The sequence below is a fragment of the Tachypleus tridentatus genome, chromosome 12 (genome assembly GCF_004210375.1).
Source record: "Tachypleus tridentatus isolate NWPU-2018 chromosome 12, ASM421037v1, whole genome shotgun sequence".
Lineage (NCBI taxonomy): Eukaryota > Metazoa > Arthropoda > Merostomata > Xiphosura > Limulidae > Tachypleus > Tachypleus tridentatus.
Window position 1 is genome coordinate 79,761,198 of NC_134836.1, and position 13,830 is coordinate 79,775,027.

Sequence of the window (13,830 nt, forward strand, 5' to 3'; positions counted from 1 at the left end):
AGAGTACTTGCTGATGTATGATGCAGTGTATGAACAGAGCTCTTGGGAGTTGAAGATCTTCCAACTGTTTCCTAACCAGCTCTACCAGACCTTCCAGCCATGTTTTTTCCTCCATCAACTGTTACACCTTTTAGCTGATTTCACTGAAGATTATAGTCTTGCAAAGGTTTATGCACTTCTATGAAAATGTCTTCTCCAGTTGTTCTTTCGTACATGCTGCAAACTGATGCCAACTCTTCCGTGATCTGAAAGCTCAAATTAACTCCACGAATGAACACGAGAAGTTGTGACGTACTCGAGAGATCAGTAGACTCATCCAGTGCCAGCAAGAATACCATAGGAAGTTTCTAGCTTTTTGGCGTATCTGTAATGCGATGTTCTCTCCAAGTTCTTCTGCTCTCCGTACAACTGAAGTTGCTGAAAGGCTGATACTTTCAAAGACATTGGCTTTTTCAGGACACAGCTCATCTGCTGCTTCCATCATACACTCTTTGATGAAGTTGCCGTCAGTAAAAGGTTTTCCTCGCTTTGCCATCCTATGCACTATTTTGTAACTTGTACGAGTGACAGATTCATTTTCAGTAAACTTTCTCGTGAAGAGATTCTTTTGAGATTCAAAAACACGTTTCATGGATTCAAATTTCTCAGAACGGAACTTTCTTGAAAATTTCAAATATGTTGATAGATGTTTTGTTTCACAGTGACGCCAAAGATTGTACTCTTTCAAAACGGCAACACTTTCGGTGAATATCACACAAGTAGTTTTCTGGTTTTTTGTTTCCACAAAAAAGTACTTTTCTCCCCATTTTTCATTGAAAGCACGACACTCAGAGTCCACTTTTCTTCTTTTAAAAGCAGCCATAACGATGTGTGCAAAAAAACAAAACAAAACAGGATCTGAAAATGAAAAACACAGAACGCTGTGAGAAAAGTATTGTATTGTACTGGTCCAAGAACGCACAAACAAAATATATTGAAATATACGTTTGCCACGACACTTACCTAAGAACGAGTTACGAAAAGCGCATAACCCGAAGACTAAGAGAAATGAGCTTGTTGAAGTGGTAACCCTAGGCCGCTGAATTTACAAAAGAAGTCAATAGGACAAGGGTTAAGTCTGTACTTGTTTTCGAAATCCTAATGCTTTCATAGATCCGTGCCTCGATATCAATAAACGGGCAGCAAGGACGAAAGAAGAATTTTCCTATTGGTTAAAAATGCGCGTGAGAGCCTTGTTTCTTTTTATCGTCAATTATACACCCCCACGGCTGGGAGGGCGAGCATGTTTAGCGCCCACGTCGCGCTAAACATGCTCGCCCTCCCAGCCGTGGGGGTGTATAATGTGACGGTCAATCCCACTATTCGTTGGTAAAAGAGTAGCCCAAGAGTTGGCGGTGGGTGGTGATGACTAGCTGCCTTCCCTCTAGTCTTACACTGCTAAATTAGGGACGGCTAGCACAGATAGCCCTCGAGTAGCTTTGTGCGAAATTCCAAAACAAACAAACAAACAAAATTCTTTTTATCATAACGTCTTGTGTTTGACAGCTTAAAGCGACCATCGGTGTGATTTATTTTGTTATGACAGTCGGATATTTGATGAAATGTCACTTTTTATTTCCAAGCGGCTTGCTGCTGGCGGGCCGGACAAAATGACCTCGAGGGCCGTAGTTTGGTAACCCCTGAAATAGATAACTGAAGTATCACAGACCTTAAAGTTATATTTAATTATACACTCGTGTAATAAATAATATCTGGTACTACTCGTATAGGTGTTAATTTCAAGTATTAAGGTATAAATATCTATAATCCATTTTTCTGTCACTGTTTTTAAAGTCTATTAACTCACTAGACTAATTTCAAAAATCTGTTTAGCACATTTTAAACTTTAATTTGTACTTCAAAAACTGTTTCAAGGTAAATAGATAGACTTGTAGTATAAGTATAACAATGCATAATAAATTACATGTGTAATCTACAAGTGTATATTCTTGCGTTTGCTTATAGCTATAGTGAGTATAAGTGCCAGTGATGACCAATTATTATGAATCATAAAGAAGTGATTCTATATATTAACTAATACTAGATTTCTCAAGCACTGGAACGCCAATAAGTCGTCCCCCCGGATAACGCACCCTACTGTTTAAAAGACACTGTATTATTATCAATTTAAAAATAGTGCCCAAGTTATTTATAATAACCATATCCAAATAGAAGTGTCATCACCCTATATGTATATTATAGCTACCTGGTGGTGATTACTTAAGTTGTGTTATCAAATATATTAGAAAATGAAAAGTTGTAGGTTTTTTGTATAATTTTATTGTTAAACACAAAGCTAAACAATGAGTTATCTGTGCTTTGCCAACTGTAAGTATCGAAACCCAGTTTTTAGTCTTATAAGTCCACAGATTTACAGCTGAGCTACCATGAGGCAAAAAGCATAAGAAAACTAGGATAAAATTAATTACATCTACCGGAATAATACCTTACAGTAATTCTTTTACAATATAACTAACGCAGCCAAATCTTTCACATAATACAGAAGGTATTCAACTGATGAAACAATAATTTCTAATCTTCATTAATAAGGATAGTATATTTAATTAGCTAGACTCATGCATTTCTGGTAGTTTGTTTTATTATAAGTTTGGCTTAGTTTGTGTTAGAAATGTGGTACTGAATACTAGAGTTTCGAGACAAAAATTTGTTGATACTAGAAAGTATACTTTATATTTGGTAGCCTACAAAAACAGCTTTATGTCTTTAATCTTTACGTCTTTTGATCAGATAAATACTGAAAGTCAACCTAGTAATGAGTATAACTAAATACACTTTTCTTACGTTCTTACTTATAAAGTTAGAATAAATTGTTTAATAAGTTGAATAAACTATTTCTTAAGAATATTTTCGACCATAAATCCAATAATAACCAACATAGTTCAGTCAGTTTAGAAGGTTCAGGTTAGTATTTGTAATTTATATAAATAACATCAGACAAATTTATCATTTCAATGCTCAAGTCCTTAATAGTAAATGTTGCAAAATATTTATAATTGATTTCATAACAATTCTAGGCCCATTAGTTCGAATACCTTGCCAGTTTTTTGGCATTTAAACTGTAATTTTTTAAATTATTTTCTGCATATAGAAATAGCGTTTCATAGGGTTGTTTGTCTTTCATCAACCATCTTAACCGAGTTGTTCCGGAATTGAAAGGTAAATGTAACATTTTTATAGCAGCGACTCGAAAGACATAAAATAGACCTATTATTCTTCTTACATACCTCTGATTTTGAACTACTAATGGATAAATTAAGAGCAATCTGAGACAAACATCTGCAGCTGTCTTGATTTTATTAAAAGTTTAACCGCTACCATTTTATTGATTTTAATCGGTATTTTATGAAATCATATTGAACTGAAGAACTCTTATGATTTGTTTGTTTGTTTGAATTATTTATGTAGCTCACAGCTATACCATGGGTATCGAAACACAGTTTTTAGTGTGGAAGTCCGCAGACATACCACTGTGCCACTGGTGGCGAGAACTTTTCTGCATGAAAGAATTTGACGAAGTATTTGAACCAACCTTAATATTAAAGAAGAGGATAATGTTTGAAATTTAAAAAAATGGAAAATGTTTCTCATTTATATATTTATCTTGATATATGAATGTAGGGTTGTTTGTCCTTCATCAACCATCTTAACTGAGTTGTTCCGGAATTGTTCCGGATATATATATATATATCTTTCAAATAATTACGTTCATCTGACTATAACTCAGTTGGTAGAGCGGTGGACTCTCGCTTGAAATAAAAGTTATTTATAGGTCGGTGGTCAAAATCCACCTCGTCGGAAAACTTTCTCTTTCACAGCTCTGTTATTACTTTTATACGTACTTTCTAAATAAATTGCCAATAAATACAAAGAGATTGTCAATACTTTGTCTACATTTAACGAACATGTTATTTCAGCTTTATAATTCCTTAAATTTACCAGTTCTTGAATGAATGTTGTTACACAAGACCCGAGAAGAAAAAACTGGGATAAAAGGTAAAGAAGAATTAACAGGTATGAATGAAAACTTTTTAAATTTATTTTGTGTGGTGTATCAGACTGGCGCCTTTGACAGACATACAAAAAAAAGTAGTATCAAGTTTCGCGCTTTAATGGCACTCCATACTACATCTAGGAATAAAGATTACGCAAATACCAATTTATTAAACTTAATTCAAAACAAATTACGTTCTAGAGTTACAAAAAGATTAAAATGGATAATTTTCTAAAATAACTGAAACTAAAATATTACTACCTACAATTTATGATTTTTTGCTTGCACTGTTGGATCTCACATCAGTTTTAGTTTAGGATATTTTTAACTTAAAATGTATTTCAAGACGGCTTTTTTAAAGATGACCTAAGAAGGTCGAAACATTGCTCTCTCCTTTACTTTAATAAAAGTTTTAATACCAATACCAGCCGTCTTGAGATACATTTTTACCTCAAGTGGGCTTCTCGTCATCAGGAATTTTTAGCTTACTTTAACTTGCGCAAACATTACACGTAAATACACATTTTTTAATGTTCTGATTGCATAGACAAAGAAAGGAACAGCTAAAGTCATGAATAAAATCACTCACATTTATGTCAAAGTCAAATTAAAAAATTAAACAAAAGTATTGAAAGTCTTTATTATTTCTCATTAAGAAGTCAGCACAAAAGTATCGCATGCAAAAAATTGCAATGGTTTTATTTTCGTTAAGCCCTAGTTAAGCATCTAATAATATATGCAAATTTTAGTTGATATACAGCTCATAATTTGATTTGTTGTTGTTATTTTTTACATGTATATATCTTAACGCACATCACAACACAAATGATATGGTTTTCCACACTGTTATGTAAATTAATTATAATATTATTCATGCGAAAATAATTATATTGTACCAGTAGATGGCAGTTGAGATGAAAGAAAAGCAATGTAAGCAGAAGAAGTGGGTTTTATGCTTAACTTAAATGTATTTTTGTAATGAAATTGTTAAATATAGGTGAAAGAGAAATGGTGAGTTGAATGTACATACATAGGTTTTACTTGTTAGCTGTGAAATGTTTAAAGCTAAACTTAGGGCAAACTGAAACTATAAAATTAAAAATGCAATAGCCCTTTTCAAAGTAGGCCTTTTAAAGTTTCACATTAAAACTTAACTAATTGAACGCTAATTTAAAGTAGCTCATTTTTAAATCTATTATAAGGACAAACAAAAATAGTAAAGTAAAACTGGGTGTTAGTTTTATAAGTTGCATAACGCGATTATCACGTAATTTGCGATGACATTGCTAAGCCTAAATGTTTGTATCGCCATTAGATGTAATCTTTAACTTGGGAAAGAAAAATAATTGTTAGTAATTTGTGTAATAAGTTTTGCATTTTAAGTAACTAGTTCAATCTAATGACAATACTTTTTTTTAAATATAATTTTCAACCTGTTAGGCCTAATTCAAAGAGAATTACAAGACAATTTGAAGATTGTTTTCACTTCAGTGAATGCAGATATTAACTAATAGAAAACTCAAAATCAACACTCAACATATGAGGGACAACAAGAAGTTCTCTTGATTCACTCTAGCTTTCCTGTTTCCTATTCTGTCGTGACTCTTAGCATTGCATATTGGAGTGTGTATGTGTAATGCATCACTTATGCTTATAGCTTCACTGAGCTAGAAACAAAACTGGAAATAAAATATTCAATGAATATAAATGAGTAATATAAATGTACACTTTGTTGTACATTTATTAAAAAGAGACATTCATCACAGTAACTGCTTAGTACTCCAAAGTACTGATAGTTACAGATTCTGGTTTATGCATAAGTCAAAATTGAATTAATAAACAAATTTGTAGTTCCATAATGGGTAAAAATAATCTCAAATGAAAAGTTTAAAGGGTACATCTTGATGGGACCAGACTACACATATACAGTAAAATAATTTGGAAATTATGGTAAATGTTATCCATCTATTCATGAGCATTTACAGTATTTTAGGTCATATCCTGAGGTGTTTTTGTCATACAATTTTACAAATTTAACCAAACAATCAATTTAACAATTAAAAAATTAAAAATCTTTGGACTAATGGATTATCACTATTTAACTTTGACTAACAGAAGATATTGAAAATTTACTTTATAACTAATTTTTAAACACTTGTCTTTGGTCTAAGTTAATGGGAAACCCCAAAATGAAGGTGTGAAATTACAATGATACTGGGAGTGTATTTAGGGTAATAAAATTAATTAACTATATATAAAAAAAAAAAAAAAATTGTTTCAAAATGAAGTAAGTTGATTTTCATCAAAAATTTAGCAGAATTTGTATAGTAGTCTTGCAGTAATTTCTTTGGAGAAACTCGTGGAAAGGAACTAAACATATTTTAAATGTAGTGCAAAATTTTGCTACATTGCATGTCTGTTACATTTTCATGTATGACAGTTTAATGAAGTAATAAACTACTACTGAATTATTCTACCAGAAAATAGGATTTCCTCCAGTTTTTCATATTTGCTTTGCCATCACTTTTTAACTAATTTTTGTTACTTCTAATACTTTAATAATAGTGTTAACACAAAAGTATGTAGAATTAATGTATCATTTTCTAATGCTTATTTATGACGAAAATGTTTTCAGTGTTTATTTAAAGATAGTCATGAAATACTAGAAAATTTCATTATTGTTTACATGAAAATAGTCATGTAATGCAACAGAATTTTCATTATTATTTATTAGAAAATAGACATGTAATACTACAACAAAGTTTTCAGTATTGTTTCTTTTTAAGATAGTCATGTAATACTACAACAACGTTTTCAGTATTGTTTCTTTTTAAGATAGTCATGTAATACTACATCGAAGTTTTCATTATTATTTACGTGAAGATGGTGATGTAATACTATAACAAAGTTTTCAGTGCTGTTTATTTGAAGATAGTTATGAAATAGTACAAGAGTTTTCCTTATTTGAAGATAGTAATGTAATACAACAAGAAAGTTTTCAGTATTGTTTATTTGAAGATAGTCAAGTAACACTACTACAAAGTTATCAGTATTGTTTACATAGAGATAGTCATGTAATACTACAACAAAGTTTTCATTATTGTTTAAGATAATCATGCAACAGTACAACAAACTTTTCATTATTGTTTATTTGGAGATAGTTGTGCAATTCTACAATAAATTTTCATTATCGTTTATTTGAAGATAGTTGTGCAATTCTACAATAAATTTTCATTATTGTTTATTTGAAGACTGTCATATGAGACTAGAACAAAGTTTTCAGTGTTTATTTAAAGATAGTCATTTAATACTACAAGGAAGTTTTCAATATTGTTAACATGAAAGTAGTCACTGAATACTACTATAGTTTTCAGTATTCTTTATTTGAAGATAGTCATGTAATACTACTATAGTTTTCAGTATTTTTTACATGAAGATAGTTATGTTGATAGTTTTTATTGTTTATTTTAAGGTAGTCGTGCAATAGTACAAAAAGTTCATTATTGTTTATTTGAAGATAGTCATGTGATACTACAGCAATGTTTTTAGTGTTTTCCAAGGATAGTTGTGTGATATTACAACAAAGTTTTCGTTGTTTTGTGAAGATAGTCGTGTAATGCTACAAAGTTTTCGTTGTTGTTTTGTGAAGATAGTCGTGTAATGCTACAAAGTTTTCGTTGTTGTTTTGTGAAGATAGTCGTGTAATGCTACAAAGTTTTCGTTGTTGTTTTGTGAAGATAGTCGTGTAATGCTACAAAGTTTTCGTTGTTGTTTTGTGAAGATAGTCGGTAATGCTACAAAGTTTTCGTTGTTGTTTTGTGAAGATAGTCGTGTAATGCTACAAAGTTTTCGTTGTTGTTTTGTGAAGATAGTCGTGTAATGCTACAAAGATTTCGTTGTTGTTTTGTGAAGATAGTCGTGTAATGCTACAAAGATTTCGTTGTTGTTTTGTGAAGATAGTCGTGTAATGCTACAAAGATTTCGTTTTGTGAAGATAGTCGTGTAACGCTACAACAAAGTTTTCGTTGTTGCCTATTTGAAGATAGTCGTGTAGTGCTACAACAAAGTTTTCGTTGTTGCCTATTTGAAGATAGTCGTGTAGTGCTACAACAAAGTTTTCGTTGTTGCCTATTTGAAGATAGTCGTGTAGTGCTACAACAAAGTTTTCGTTGTTGCCTATTTGAAGATAGTCGTGTAGTGCTACAACAAAGTTTTCGTTGTTGCCTATTTGAAGATAGTCGTGTAGTGCTACAACAAAGTTTTCGTTGTTGCCTATTTGAAGATAGTGGTGTAGTGCTACAACAAAGTTTTCGTTGTTGCCTATTTGAAGATAGTCGGTGTAGTGCTACAACAAAGTTTTCGTTGTTGCCTATTTGAAGATAGTCGTGTAGTGCTACAACAAAGTTTTCGTTGTTGCCTATTTGAAGATAGTCGTGTAGTGCTACAACAAAGTTTTCGTTGTTGCCTATTTGAAGATAGTCGTGTAGTGCTAAAGCAAATCCTCTTGATGTGGATTACTGTACATAATGAGGGGACCTCCCAGAGAAGATTCTGTACTATTAATTTACCTCTTCTTGGATCTAAAAATCCACCCACATGTTTGCCGTGTGTGGTGACACGTGAAGGGGATGAGAGGATCCTGGTGGTTGAGGAGTCCAACTCCAACACACCGCTTTGGCCTTGAATTCCTATAGATGGGCAGTCTTGGAGTGGCCCCTCCAAGATTAATTGACTCGTCCATTTGGGCTAGGATCAACTGAGTGCCAGCATAGGATGTCCTCAACATGTGTAGTGGACATTGTCTGATACTGGTGTTCGGGCATCGCTGCAGTGACCTTATATGGCACTGTAGTGTGTCTTCTCATAGGGCTCCATTGTGGGTGAGGTCAGTGGGAACCAAAATGTTCTTTTTTTATTATGGATAAATTTTATTATTGAATAAAAAAAAATAAACAAGCATGACAGCATAGAGAAAAATCCAACTACTGGTAAATGACTATGCATTGATGACTTTGTACAGTCAAACTCACAACTTAAATCTTTCCTGCGATTTTTAATTATACATTCTTTAACTGAAAAACCCTTAGGGCAGATGTTTCCACTTTTTATTCAGATGGGTTTAGAATGGTTTGCTGGCTTATCCAAATCAGTAAAAAAAATTGCGGTCTGGGGACATTTTAGTGGAAACAGCTTCATAACATTCCAAACTCCTCTTGAAGTCAAAGTCCATTGGGGATATACCCATTGAGGTTACTCCTCATTCTACTTTGAATTCTTCCAGGAGAGTTATAGTTGAGAGGGATTTAAAGACCATTCCAGAATCAGAGATCCTCTGCATGTTTCACCAGTCAAGGTGTTATAGCCGTGCACCAAATTTTGTACTAGTAGAGATGGGATTATGGAGTCGACAGATTTTCTAATATTAACATTTACAACATCACATTCTCCTACCATAGTCGAGGCAAGATATCCGAATTGTAAGGTAAAGCCATATATTCCTAACCCTGTTAGATGTTTTCATTGTCAACGATTTGGTCACTCGAAAACATCTTGCCATCGTTTTTTAATATGTGCCTGTTGTGCTGGTAAAAATCATGATGCTTTTGAATGCCAAATAGAACCACATTGTGTTAACTGTAATGGTCCACATCCTTACTGTTTTACTTCTTGCCTTAAATTGGTGGAAGAGAAAGAAGTACAACATCTCAAGACAGTTCATAATATTACTTATCCAGAGGCTCGGAAATTACCATTCACAATTCCATCTCGGATTTGTGCTGGTGTAATCCATTCCACTACTACAGTAGGAGTTCTGACAGAACTTTCTGTACCTCCTACGGAATCCTTAACAGCCCATCTTGATCTAGTACCCTCTAAAATCTACAAAGTTAACGAATCAGTATCTACTTCTATCTCTGTCCCTACCACATCTTTCAGTCATTGCCCAAATTCCCTTTGTTCAAGCCCAGGTGTCTCCACAGGGTTTTCTTCTGTTGCCATCTCGAATTTGAAACAATTTATTCATTCACATCCTCAATCACTGGAACGTGTGTTTACAAACTCCGACCTGCCTACTCGATCCAGAGCAGGATCACTAGAGAGTGACCGACCCACATCCAATAAAGAAAAAAAGCGAGGTTGCAAGCAGAAGGTCTCCGTACCAAATTCACCTCCAAAATTAAGAAAAATGTTCACGCTAATCCAATGGAACTGTCGAGATTTTCAATCAAACGTGAATGACATCAAGGATTTGATTGACTTTTATCATCCCAAATTCTTTCTTTACAGGAAACATTTTTAAAACCTATTAATACAGTCAAAATTTGACAATATTCCTTATACTGAAATGACAGGTCACGTGTAGGACACTGAAGTGGGGGATCAACATGTGCCCACCTGGTTCTTGTCATTGAATATGCCTGGAGGCTGTAGCCATCAGTATCTCCTGGGATCGTACCATTGCTGTTTGCTCTCTGTACCTTACCCCTGGAAAAAAAGTATGATTCTTCAGACCTTGATGTCCTCATTGAGCAACTGCCAACCCCCTTTTTAACTTTGGGGGATCTTAATAGGCATAATCCCCTCTGGGGTGGTTCTAGGTTTGATGTGAAGGTTTGTGCTATAGAGCATATGCTCCTGAATCACAGCCTGTCTCTCTTCAATACTAGCTCTTACACTTTCATGCACCCAGTCAGTTATTTACTGCTATAGATCTTTCTATTTGCTTCCCTTCACTTTTCACTTACTTTTCTTGGGAGGATGACATCAATCCACGGGGTAGGGATCATATACCTATCATATTAAGAGAGATTGGCCATGGTCAGTGCCACCTGACCCTGTGCCTTGGTGGAAGTTGGACCAGGCGAACTGGCCCTCTTTCACTGCTCTCTTGGAAGTTGATCTTGCCATTTTATGTAAATCACTGATATATGACTGTGTAGCAGAAGTAATTAACTGTATTGTTCAAGCAGCTACCCAGTGCATTCCCAAAACCTCAACTTCTTTCACACGACATCCCCGCACATGGCGGAATTCTGTTTGTTCTCTGACATGAAAAGCTCAGAATTATGCTTGGGATAAATTTCGTAGATACCCCACACTTACAAACCGTATTGCATTTCAGCAAGCCCGTGCACAGGCTCGGCGAGTTAGATATCAAAGCCAGAAGGAATCTTAGATTAAATATACCTCCAGCATTTCTTTAACCACAAGTTCAAAAGTCAAATGGGACAAGATCTGGAAGGTGAGTGGACAGTATACTTCAGCCCCCCTCTCTGTTTTAATATTCAGTAGCTCTGAAGTTGCTGATGCTCAGAGCATTGCCAATTCTTTTGGTGAATGTTTCTCACATGTATCTAGCTCTTGAAACTCATACCCTTAGCTATTAAAACACAAGTTGAACATCTGCCTCTTCTTTTTGACTGATCATCCCTATAATTACAATCGCCCTCTTACACTGGTGGAAGTCAAACTTGTGATTCATCAGTTTGGCATTACGTCAGTTGGACTTGATATATATTATGAGATGCTACGCCACCTTTTTCCTGCCTCTCTTAATATTCTTTTGGCTTCTTTAACCGATATGGCAGGAGAATGTCTTTCCTGATGCTTGGTGCCAAGCTATTGTACTCCCTATTCTTAAACCTGGGAAGGATCCAAAGATTCTTTCGAATTACTGTCCCATTTTTTTTGATGAGTTGTCTCAGTAAGACCTTAGAGAGGATGATTAATGCTCGTCTTGTTTGGTTCCTTAAATCAAACAGCGTTCTCTCACTCACTCGTTGTGGGTTCCGAAGACAACGCCTCATGATAGACCACTTAATTTGCCTTGAAACATCAGCTAGAAAAGCCTTTTCAAAGCAACATCTTGTCTTTATTTTTTTTATTTAGAGAAAGCTTATGATACAACTTGAAGATATGGCATCTTGTGAGACTTTCACTCATATGGATTGCATGGCGATTTGCCACTTTTTATTAAGCATTTTTTAATGAACTGCCAATTCTAGGTCTGTGTGGGCTCAACACTCTTGTTTTTTCCCACAGGAACTTGGAGCCCCTCAGGGCTGTATTCTGAGTGTTACACTTTTCATTGTAAAGATTAATGCCATCAGTGAACAGCTACTCCCTACAGTTGCAAATGGTCTTTTCGTTGGTGACTTCTACATCTCTTGTCAGTCATCAAACATGAGGTTTATTGAGTAGCAGCTACAAATTGCAACCAATCATATACTTAAGTGGACCACAGCAAATGGTTTTCAGCTTTCTCTCTCTCTCTGAAGCTGTTTGTGTACATTTTTGCTGCCAATGGGGTATTAATCCAGATCCAGAACTTTGTATTGATGATGTTGTACTTCCTGTCATCCCTGAGGCAAAGTTCTTAGATCTTGTATTTGACTGTAAATTAAACTTTATTTTCCATATCAAGCAACTTTGTGTCAAATGTATAAGAGCACTGAACATTCTGTGTCCTCTCTTCCACCTCTTGGGGGGCAGATTGATATTCCATGCTTAAAATTTATTGTGCCCTTATCTGATCCAAACTTGACTATTGGTTTATGGTTCTGCCAGAATATCAGCACTGAAAATGCTGGATCCTATCCACCATCAGGGGCTTTTGCTTTGCACTGGTGCCTTTCGTACTTTTCCAGTCCAAAGTTTGTATATGGAGTCTCATAAACCCTCTTTGTATATTTGCCATTTGCAACTGTCTTATGTATGCTTACAAATTTTGTTCTTTACCACAGCATCCTACTTGGGGTTGTGTTTACCATCCTCAGTGGGCAACACTTTTCTATAATAGAAAATCTGCCATTGTTCCTTTTAGTCTTCGTATTCGGGCAAAATCAGAAAAATTGTGGATATATCTTTGAATAGCATAGCAGTATCAACAGTTCAGCCTCTTCCACCATGGTTAATTACTATCCCCAACTGTGACCTATGTTGAGCCATCTGAGGAAGGCTGGTACTCTCAATTGGAAATATTGTTCTTTATTTGCTGAACATCTTTCAAACAATCTATCTCTTCCCATATATATATATATATATATATGGATGGTTCAAAATTAGGTGACTCTGTAGGTTCTGTTATGATTTGTTACAGTTCAGTTGTAGCACACAGCGTCCCCTCTACAGTTTCTGTGTTCACTGCCAAATTGTATGCCATTTCTCTTGCTCTGAATCATATTGAAACTATGCAATATACGAATTGTACGATCTATACTGATTCACTTAGCTGTCTGTTGGTCCTGACATCATTCCATGTTGGTTACTATCCTATTCTTATCAATATCCAAAACAAACTGGCCCATCTGTCTCTGTCATCTATCTCTGTATAGTTTTTTTTGGATACCAGGTCATGTTAGTATTTGTGGTAATGAGCTAGCTGACAGAGCAGCAAAGTTCCTCTGCTCTAGCTCTATCACCACTTGTCCTGTTCCATTCATGGATTATGGTCCAGTTACCAGAACCCAACTATACACCAGTTGGGAGCTGACCTAGAGTGAGCAATGAAATAATAAGCTTTTTTCAAATCAAGACTTCTTTGGCTCTTTGGCCATCTTGTTTCTGTAAAGATTGAAGGGAGGAAGTTGTTTTGGCTAGGTTACACATTGTTCATAGTTTTATCTGGTATTAATGTACCAATGTGTGGTCTGTGTGGCACTCAGGTCACAATTGTACATATTTTATTATCATGCCATCGCTACAACCAAGTATGACGACGCCATTTTAAACATTTTTAAGGTAGGTTTGCTCTTGACATTAGTGAATGTCATAGGTGA

The 13,830-nt window shown here is 34.8% G+C and overlaps 1 protein-coding gene across 3 annotated transcripts in view; it reads left to right on the top strand.

Annotated features, from left to right (window-relative positions):
- Positions 1-4,891: 4,891 nt before the first annotated feature.
- Positions 4,892-13,830, top strand: part of LOC143233759 (dual specificity mitogen-activated protein kinase kinase 4-like) — a 28,278-nt gene continuing 19,339 nt past the window's right edge. Inside the window, exon 1 of one of the 3 annotated variants that reach the window (XM_076470370.1) lies at positions 4,892-4,981. The gene's annotated coding sequence lies outside the window, so the exon portion shown is untranslated. Of the gene's footprint in view, positions 5,063-6,747; positions 8,937-13,830 lie in introns of those variants that run through there. The other 2 variants (XM_076470369.1, XM_076470371.1) reach the window with 2 other exon arrangements.